The 10,783-nt window shown below is 37.0% G+C and overlaps 1 non-coding gene across 1 annotated transcript; it reads right to left on the bottom strand.

The window, feature by feature from the left end:
• Positions 1-1,195: 1,195 nt before the first annotated feature.
• LOC141709103 (small nucleolar RNA R71) lies at positions 1,196-1,302 on the bottom strand. The gene has a single exon (XR_012569696.1). It is a non-coding gene; the product is annotated as a small nucleolar RNA R71 (small nucleolar RNA).
• Between the last annotated feature and the right edge of the window lie 9,481 nt (positions 1,303-10,783).

The raw sequence follows: 10,783 nt of genomic DNA, 5'->3' as shown, positions 1-10,783 counted from the left end.
GGTTCTAGCAAATTTATTTATGAATTTCTCTAGTTAAATTGTTTCAATACCTTAGTGTGTGGTGATTGTATGATAACCTAGTATTGGTTGTGCTTATTCGTCTTATGTGCGTAGCTAACATATAAGATAGCGTGTTAATCTCTATTAAAGTGACAATGAATATAGAGGTTTAGAACTTGCCATACTAGCATAGGTTCATGTATTTATTATGCATGATTCGTAGATAATTTTAACCATCTTACTTGTCCTTTGTAATCACGATAGATAACTTGCGCATTAAACCTTTATGTTGTCAAATTCTATAGACATATAGGGTCTCAATATAATTGGTGTCTATTCAGCTTCTATATCTTTTGTGGATGTCTGGTAGTAGGGTATTCGTACAACGAAAGTTGGCGTTTACTAGTTTCGTGTTATCTGATTAGTTGTCATCACCATTGCATGCTAAGGTTAAGAACAATGACTTTGAATAAGTAGTAATGAAGTTAGAATCCCATTTTTGTTTCATATAGTTAATTCTATCACTTTTATTCGTAGTTAATTGCATGTTAGTTTAATCTTAGTTATAAACATCTCAACTTGTTATTGTCTTAGCATTGAGCGATAGTCATACCATTGTTGCATATGTGCATAATCTTAAGTTAACTAAAAAGAGTCTCTGTAGGAACGAATCTGATTTATATCTTATTCTACTTGAGAACGCGTATACTTGCGTGTAATTTTAGCGTGTGTTTTCGCCAAAACAAGTTTTTAGCGCCGCTACTGAGGACTCGGTGTTAATTTTTAGTTTATGTGCTTGTCATTCAGACTCTTTTACTTTCACGGTTTACTTGTTGTATTTCAGGTACTCATTATAATGGGAGATCTAGCAGCACCAACAAAAGCGTTGATGGATTTTTCTCAACCCAAGATCAATAACATTCAATCTAGCATTGTCAGGATAGCTATCACAGCTAATGCTTTTGAGATCAAGCCTAGCATAATTCAGATGGTATATAATTTAGTCCAGTTTGGGGGTGACACCTTCAGGTTCAATGGTGTGTCTGAGGATGCGGTGAAACTGAGACTGTTCCCATTCTCTCTGAGGGACAAGGCTAAGAGCTGGTTACACTCTCTACCAATAGTTTCTATCACTACTTGGGTGGATCTTGCTCAGAGGTTTCTTACTAAATTCTTCCCTATGGCGAAGACAGCTACACTCAGGAATGCTCTTACTCAATTTGCGCAGCAATCGGGAGAAACTCTATGTGAAGCTTGGGAGCACTATAAGGAGATGCTTAGGAAGTGTCCTCATCATGGCATGCCTGATTGGATGACATCAATTATTTTTACAATGATTTGGGAGCACATTCTAGACCCATATTTGATGCAACATCAGGTGGGGCATTATGGGAAAAGAGCTATAAGGAAGCTTATCAGCTAATTGAACTGATGGCTGCTAATGAATATCAGTATCCAACCCAGAGATTTCCACAGGGCAAGGTAGCAGGAGTTCTTGAAGTGGATACAGCTACGGCAATTACTGCTTAAATAAAGGCGTTGTCAATGAAGATCGATTCTCTGGCTAAATATGGTGTTAATAAGATAACCAATGTTTGTGAGCTATGTGCAGGTCCGCATGCGATGGAGCATTGTGCTATATCTTGTGAATCAACTCAGTTTGTGAGCAACTTTTAGAGGTTGAAGCAACCAGTTCCTGCCACTTATCATCCCAATAACTAGAATCATCCTAAATTCAACTGGAGCAACAATCAGAATACGGTGCAACAGTCTTATAAGCAGTATACAGCAAAGCAATTAAACCCTCCTGGTTTTCAACAACCGTAATATGCACCAAGACAATAACTCCAACTTCAGCAACTACCGTATAAAAGTACAAGTCAATGTAATAAAAAATCTGAATTGGAGGAGTTGAGGCTCATGTGCAAGAGCCAAATGGTTTCTATGAAGACTCTGGAGAATCAAATTGGGCAGATTTCCAATGCTTTGTTGAATCGACCACCAGGAATACTTCCTAGTGATACAAAAGCCAATCCAGGCAAGAGGGAAGTTAACGAATAGGTGAACGCCATCACCTTGAGGTCCGAAAAGGTCGCACGGCCCCAATTTCAGCAAGACGAAGCATCTGAAAGTTCTTTTCAGAAAACATGTGCGTCTGTACCTTTGCAAAATCCATAAGATGAGACTGTAGCTGAAAAAGTGGTGTAGAAGGAAGCAGAAGTGTAATCAAGGAAGAAAATTATGGAACACACTCCTCCTGAGGGTAATACAGGGGGAAACAGGTCTATCCTCCACCTCCTCTTCCTAAGAGGCTGAAAAAGCAAAAGTTGGATAAGCAGTTTGCTAAGTTTCTAGAGGTGTTCAAGAAACTTCATATCAACATACCTTTCGCTGAAGCTCTTGAGCAGATGCCTAGCTATATGCGATGTTTATAAAAGGTATTCTCTCTCAGAAAGTAAAGCTTGATGACTTAGAAACCGTTGCTCTCACGGAGGAATGCAGTGCTGTGCTGCAACGGAAATTGCCTCCGAAACTTAAAGATCCTGGAAGCTTCACTATTCCTTGCACCATCGGAAATTTGTCATTCGACAAGTGTTTATGTGATTTGGGAGCTAGCATCAATCTGATGCCTTTTTCTATCTTCAAGAAGTTGGGTTTACCTGATCCAAAGCCTACATATATGTCCTTGCAGCTGGCTAACCGTTCTATTACATATCCACGAGGCATTATGGAGGATGACTTGGTCAAGGTGGACAAACTCATATTCCCTGCTGATTTCATCATTCTAGACTTTGAGGAGGATAAGAAGATTCTCATTATCTTGGGAAGACCATTCTTGGCTACAGGAAGAACTATGATCGATGTGCAAAAAGGAGAGCTTATGATGAAGGTTCAAGATCAGAAGGTCACTTTTAAGGTGTTCAAGGCAATAAAGTTACCCACAGATAAAGAGTAGTACTTTAAAGTCGAGCGGGTCGACTTGTAGTGAATTCGGAGCTTGAGCAATTGCCAAAGTCAGCCATTTTAGAGAGATCCTTAATAGGGGAAGCTGAGAGTGAAGAGGAAGGGGCAGAGCAACTACAGGTTTTGAATGCACCTCCGTGGAAGAGGAAGTTGTATATACCATTCGATTCTCTGGGGTTAGCAGAGCTAAAAATTTCTCAGGAGTGTCTCGAGCCATTTATTGAAGAAGCTCCCACACTTGAGCTAAACCCACTGCCAGATCATTTGAGTTATGCATTTTTAAGTACACCCTCTGACAAGGGGTTGGAATATATCTATGATAATCTAAAGTGTGACCGGCCGGTTCTTCCCGTGCTTTCAGATGGTCCCTCTCGTGCACCACGGACAGTTGATAGGTTTGGTCTTGGTGATGCGGAGTATAAAAGGTTAATTCGGCGTATTGAGGCCATGCATGACATCCATCGTCGTTTTGCTGAAGATTTGACACACGCTCTCGGTACTGTTTTCCGAGACACTGGTGTCGAGGTTGATTGGCCACATGATCCTCCACCGATGTAACACCCCCAGATCCGGGGTCGGGGATCCGGGTCGTCACGGTCTTTCTTTCCACAATATCACTTCACTTAATTAATAATAAATAACCTTATGATGTGACCCCACACTAACACACACCACAACCCGTTATAGTCTCAGAGATGAAATTTAAATAAGTACAAGTCTTTGAATCCACAATTTAAAAGTTATTACAACCCAAAATGATTACTTGATAAATTTACAGTTAATTGCCATTATCTGCCACAAGTTATAATTATACATAATTGATTCTCAAAAGTAGATGGTCTGATCTACAATAGATCTACCTCTGCAGCTATAGCAGCTACAACATCAACGGAAAGGCGCGGGACGCTTCCCACGCGCTTGCGCTGGGTCTGCTGGAGTCTGGCCATCTTTCCTAATTGTTGTTGTGTGATGAAAGAAGAAAGCAAGGGTGAGCAGCAAGCCCACCAAAATAATATGTATAATGATTTACAATATATGAGCCTACTCATAATACTCATGAAAGTCTTGGTCAAAAGAAATGAACCAAGTTTGATATCTTAATGCGATGAAGTCGCAAAATATTCAGTATATATACATATATACTTTTCAAAATATTGGAAGTCCTCTTCCATGCATAATATACACAAAGTCCCAGTGTATAACTGTATAAAAAAATATCGTTGCAAGGTGATCTCATATATCTAACCTTGTCTCAACGTTTTTCTGAAAATCTTTGTCATTCATAAGACAATTATTAATTAGATATAAGTTTAAAAGATGAGGTTACCAAATACCCCAATATACTTATATCTTTCCCAATACTACTTGAACTACCACCGTTCAAGTTATAATCAGTTTCAAAAGTTCATCACATAGATGAGACTACAAGACAAGATTTGAATAGATTCAATCTTTGAAATATTATTAAAGGAAATGAAGTTAGGATATACCTCATTAAGTTCTGATATATATATATATATATATATATATCCACATATACATCTTCTTTATACATTTCCTGAAAACCTCTGTCATGTAAGGTATGAACAGAGTTTGAAACATCCAATGAATTTTGGAAAGGAAAAGAATTTTGGCATAAACCAGATATCTTGCTGATCAGGCAAATATACCAATAAGTAACCTTTTCTACTAGTAGATGGATGAATCCCCCACCGGTCATCACCCTGGCCTCATAAGGACCTTGTGCTGGACCGCCACCCGGCCTCTTACGCGTTGATGGACTGCCACCCAGCCACTTACACATTAATAGACCGTACCCCGGCCTGTCGCTTATGCCGACTCAATTAGATGGGCTTACTTCCCGAACATTGGGCAAGTAATCAATTCATTTACCAAAACTGCAACCTTGTTGCGAATATAAAATACACCACAGAGCCGGATCCCTCAGGTTTTGAGCGAGTATTTAAATCCCCTTAAAAAGGAAGATCTTAAATATAAAAATGAGTTTTGGGATCCACTCTAACTTTTAAAAATCATTTTGAAGACTCGAAAATACTTTAAAGAGTGTTTGGAGTAAAACTGATTTAATGAAGTAAATCAGTCCCCAGTATATTTAGAAAATGTCTGAATATTATTATTTAAATAATATTCCCACAAAGAATAATCTTTATAAAAATAATTGAAGTAGAAGTATTAAAACTTATACTTGAAACGAGTATTAAATAATCAAAGATATACTTATATGAACGTATTATCTTTATTTGAATAATCGAAAATAAGTTTGATTATTGACACCTTATTCTTTAATAAAATAAAGAATATACCTCAGCAAATAATCGGAGTCATAGATCCTCAAATGAATATTCAAATAATATTCATTAAATAATATAAACTGAGCCATAAGCCTTCAAATGAATATTCAAATAATATTCAATAAATAATATAAAAGAGTCATAAGCCCTCGAATGAATATTCAAATAATATTCAAATAAATAAATAAAAGGAGTCATACGCCTTCGAATAATATTTGAAATAATATTCAATAATAAAATAAAGTTAAAGTTATCGAATAAACCTTATTCGATTAATAGTTTGGAAAACTATAACCATATATATATATATATAAAAATATATATATATATATATCCATATCCATATATACAAAATCTACTCGGGATCCTCGACTCCCGGTTTTAGAAAATATTTTCACCTTTGGGTCCCTATACTAAGGGTATATGCAAGTTACCGCTATTCTCTAGCATAGGTATTATCAACTGAACCAACAGATATATATTTCAAGAATATGAAACAGGCATGCATATATACCATATCACATGCTACAATATATCGCAAGAATTTGCTAAATAACCAATATGCATTTATCGCAAGATCATGCATATACAAATGTATACATCACAACAACAGTATAACGGATAGAATACTTGCCTGAGCGACTTGGGGTGATAAAAGGCTCGGGACGAGTCTGGTAACCTATAAACAACAAGTAAGTTGGAATTAAACCAAAATCACTTGTAAATCTATACTTTAACTAACTTAGACTCTAACGCTTGTTCTGCGCTCACTGATTTGCTTAAGTCACTCGGGTACCCTCGGCTCCACCATTTTTAATAATTTAACCTTTACGAGTTTTAAAGTGATTCCTTCGCGAGTGTCTTACCAACTTCCTAACACACTTACCATAAATGTTTCATACATTAATTAACCCTTATTGGTCTTTAACCTATGTTTCAAAGTAAGGCGAGGGGAAAAGTTTCGTTCGTGAAACGCCGTTACTTGAAACGGTCGTTTCTCCTAAACCGTGTATCGGAATCGAACGAACTACATATCAAAACGAAGCTCGTAACATGAGCTATCTAAACATGGCAGTGGTCATAATCTAGCAGGGGGTTCTCGGGTCCTAATGCTATGCACAAAAACAGTCCAAAGAAAATCGGACGTTACGACGGCTATGTTTACGCGATTTCCAATATTTTAAACCATTCAAAACCATCCCAAATCAACCTCAAATCCAACATACAACCAACATCCATCCTTATCACATCATAAAAACCCCAAACAATTCAATTTAATCATTCATACTTATGCCTAAACTTAACTTTAATCATACTTAAGTTCTTTTAATCAAAACCACAACATTTACCATTCCATTTCACTACCATTCCAAATCCCAAACTCTAAATCACAACAATAAGCTACAATATCATCCTATTAATCAAAATCATCTTATAATACATAGGAATCTAGGGTTTGGAGATGGTATACCTTCCTTGAAGTGGTGGGAGGAGCTAGGAAGCCTTAAGAAGCTTTGAGAAGTCTTAAGAATGCTTGGATCTTCAAGAAAAACAAGAAAAATTTCAAGTTAAAAACTTGAAAACACTATTCATTGTCTTCTTCTTTGATTAAATAAAGAAGATTGAGAAGGAATTAATGGCTTAAACTCATGATATAGTCCTAACTAAGCATGAAGATGATTAGGGAATTATCTTACCAATTTAGGAGGCTTGGATCTTGAGTTTTGAAATTCTTTGCCTTTAAAATGCTAAAAAGCCGAGAGCTCTTCAAGAACAAGCCTTGGTTGCTTTTTGATTTTTGATGAAAATGATTTTACTTGGCTTGGTTGATTTGTTTTTGTGTTTGCTTTAGTCAATTACCTTCTTGCCCTTAAATTTGTGTGGTTCTCATTCAACCACACCTCCTTCCTTCCCATGTCATGCTTGTGTCACCTTGCACATGTCATAATGCTCCCACTTGTCCACACCTTGTGGTTTGATGATGTCACAATCCCTGGCTTCTTGTACAAGCTTGTCTCTTGGTCACTTATTTGTTTTACGGTTCGCTTATCTTTCGTTCTCGTTTATCGTTTGAGGGATCATACCCGGGATCTTATTACTTAGGTTCCCTTAACCTTTCTCAATATATTGTATTCCTTCTATGATCCTCTCTTATAATCCTTTAATTTAAATCCTTTTTATCCTGTTACCTTATACTCAATTCTTTCCGTATCTTGTGGATTTCCGGGAAAAATCAAAGTGTTCGGAATTGGATTCTGACGATCTTTACATACACTTATATACCACATAGAGTACTAATAATATCCCATAAGATCAATAACAGAACCCCTACATAGCATGGCATGAAAAGTTTTCTCGTTCAGCAAAAACACTATTCATAAGGGTTTCAAAATTTCTCAAGAATTGGGGTTATTACAGTCTCCCCTCCTTAAAAGGATTCCGTCCCGGAATCAGATAGAAAACAAATGGGGATACTTTCTTAGCATTACACTTTCTAACTCTCGAGTCAATTTTCCCACATTGTGGTTCTACCACCAAATTCTGCCTAGTTTGATAATCCTTCTCCTAAGCACTTGTTCCTTTTCACTCTATAACCCTTCCTGGTTGCTCCATATAGGTTACGTCGGGTTGCATATCTATGCGCTCATATGCCTCTATTTATCTGGCATCTGAATTACACTTCCTTAACATTGATACGTGAAACACGTTACGACCTGCTACATGTTCGGGGTTAGGGCTAGCTCATATGCTAACTTCCCAAACGTCTTAATATATCCAAGGGTCCAACAAATTGTAGACTTAGCTTTCCTTTCTTTCCGAACCTCATCAATCCTTTCCAAGGGATACCTATAACATTACTAGGTCCCCTATTTCATACTCTTTATCCTTTCGTGTCAAATCAACATACTTATCATGTCCATCTTGGGCTACTACCAGCCGTCCTCTGATTAGATCTATCATATCCTTGGTCCTTTGGACTACTGCGGGTCCGAGCATCTTGCGCTCTACAACTTCATCCTAACATAAGGGAGATCGACATTATCTTCCCTCAAGGATCTCATAAGGCGACATCTCGATAATGACATATGATCTATTGTCGTAAGATAACTCAATCCGAATTAAGTGATCATTCCAAATTCTTTCAAGTCTATTACACAGACTCTCATCATAGCTTCCAATTATTAGAACTCTTGCTTCTCAATACCCATTCTTTTCCAGTTCGTAATCACTACTACCTTCCGTTCCTAATATTATACGGGTTATACTTTTGCTCGCTAGCGTTCTATAACCTTTTAATAACCACGTCAACCTTAGTATCACGAATGTGTTCCCATTCCGCATACTACCACCACTTTATTACTCCTTTTTCAGTTATTTCTATTTTCCAAAGTTTGATTAATCATATAGATTAAAGGAATTTGTTGAGAGATCACTATGATCATGAACACTTGTTATATCGCATAGTTAGTACAGAAGGTGGCCAGCCTTTAGTACTTGACAAGCAATTAAACAATAGCTGGTATCCTACTCGGCTTCTATCACACAGATAGATAGTCATTCGGCAATACCTCCCCTTCTGGAAGGGTTTTTCTTCTCAGCTTACATGAAATGAAAAGAAGAGAAAAGAACGAACTGAAGAGAATTGTATATTCATAAAAAAAATTTTATTGCCATAAAATATTTGGCTTGGAATCTACCTCTGAACTATAGAGGGTTGTCATAGAAGAACAAAACATATATGTATTTATATCAACATCAAGTATTATAGCATCACATTTCACGTGCCTAAATATTTTCACTATCCCGTCCATCATTCTATGGACCCATGCTCTTCCTCGAGCTTATACACAATCACCTTTGAAACTCCTTCGACATCGAAAATCGAATTTGGGATCTCATTCTATATATCACCGTTACTAGGATTCTATGCTCGCACCGCAACCTTCCTCGTATAATAATACGACTCTCTATTGATAAGAAAGAATAATTATTCACTAGGTAGATACTCTACTTAATTAGTCTATCAATGATAACTTATACACTACCACGACCCGATTAGGGGTACTCAATCTCAACACCCATTCCAATACAACTCTCATGGTTGTAATCAGCTCACTACTCGCAGAATCATTGCTACCTTACTATGGTCCACCACTGACCCACTATAGTCATTCATTTTCTGTGAAGTCTTAATAGCTAACCATACGGAGTCCATACATGTCGTATCAAATCCTTCTAAGGAGGTAACATAATCACCATTCATGATTCATGGAGTACACTCCTGATTCTGACATACATACATGACATGAAGCAGATAAAATTGCAGAAGAGTTTCAATCAAAGCAACGATAGCAGGTTAATACCATTCTTAATCATATGCCTTAAATAGAAGACTTACTCAAAGGTTCGTTTAGTCCTTTTGAAACATGGTCCAGGCTCATTCTCAAGATAGTACCTTCTAAGATAGATAGCCCGCTCATGGCGATTACACGAATTAAACCTTTACTAACTACTATTTCGGTTGGGTATTGCACAGTCATCAGAAGGAATGTCAATCTTCCAAACCATAATTCAACCTTCACATTTTTAACCATCATCACTGTATTCTTTTGGCACACGCGCCTATAATTATCTACTTACCTTTAAAGTGTCGGCCACCTCTTTGGCCTTTCCTGATAGTAAAATTTCCTTACAGTCAATGTCATTTTAACCACCTCCAAATAAATTTTCTACCTTATTTCCGATCACTGCTTGAGCGAAGATGTTTTCCTTAAAATCAGATGGGAAAAAGAAGAAAAAAAAAATATCACCATTTTTCCATAAGTTATTGCCTCAGTCTTTAGAGGCTAATCACTGTCAAGACTGACTCTCAATCATACTTAGAACATTTTTTTTATCTTAAGTCCTAATTGCCCAGAACAATTTCGACCATTACTGGTTCGATCCATACTTTTTCGTGGTTTAACACGTGCCCCACTTGGCATCATTATAATTACGTCATATTTCCTTTATCCATATTTCTATTCTTGAGAATTTTGAATATTACCTTTTTCCTTATAAAACCTCTAAGGTTATCCTTCAATCGTTCCTCCTGTATTCCCTAGATACAGGGCATATCACAATACCATTTACTAATAGTAGAACCATTGTCTATATACTTCTGAAAAATTTCTCCACTGATCCTTAAAGGTTATTATTACCTTAATCCTTTCCAATTCATACTGTCAAAACTCATACTATCCCTATTAAGGGTGAAATGCCAACCTTTATGCATTCCCCTAGGATTCGTTTTAAGTTACCGATGTTCTATCCTTAATTCCACCTTTAAAAAGGTACAAGCATCCTTCCATGGATAAATAAAGTCATATATCCCTGATAAGGGTATCTTATTCAATCATTCCCACCTCGATAGTCTATACCTAACTTCATAATAGCATCCTTATTCAAATTGAGGTCAATCCATATGGCCTCCAAAAGATAACAATGGTCATCCGCTTGTCTTGCCT

This window comes from Apium graveolens, chromosome 2, assembly GCF_009905375.1.
Source record: "Apium graveolens cultivar Ventura chromosome 2, ASM990537v1, whole genome shotgun sequence".
In the NCBI taxonomy this organism is placed as follows: Eukaryota; Viridiplantae; Streptophyta; class Magnoliopsida; order Apiales; family Apiaceae; genus Apium; species Apium graveolens.
Note: the sequence above shows the minus strand (reverse complement) of the source record. Positions and strands in the feature narration are given on the sequence as shown.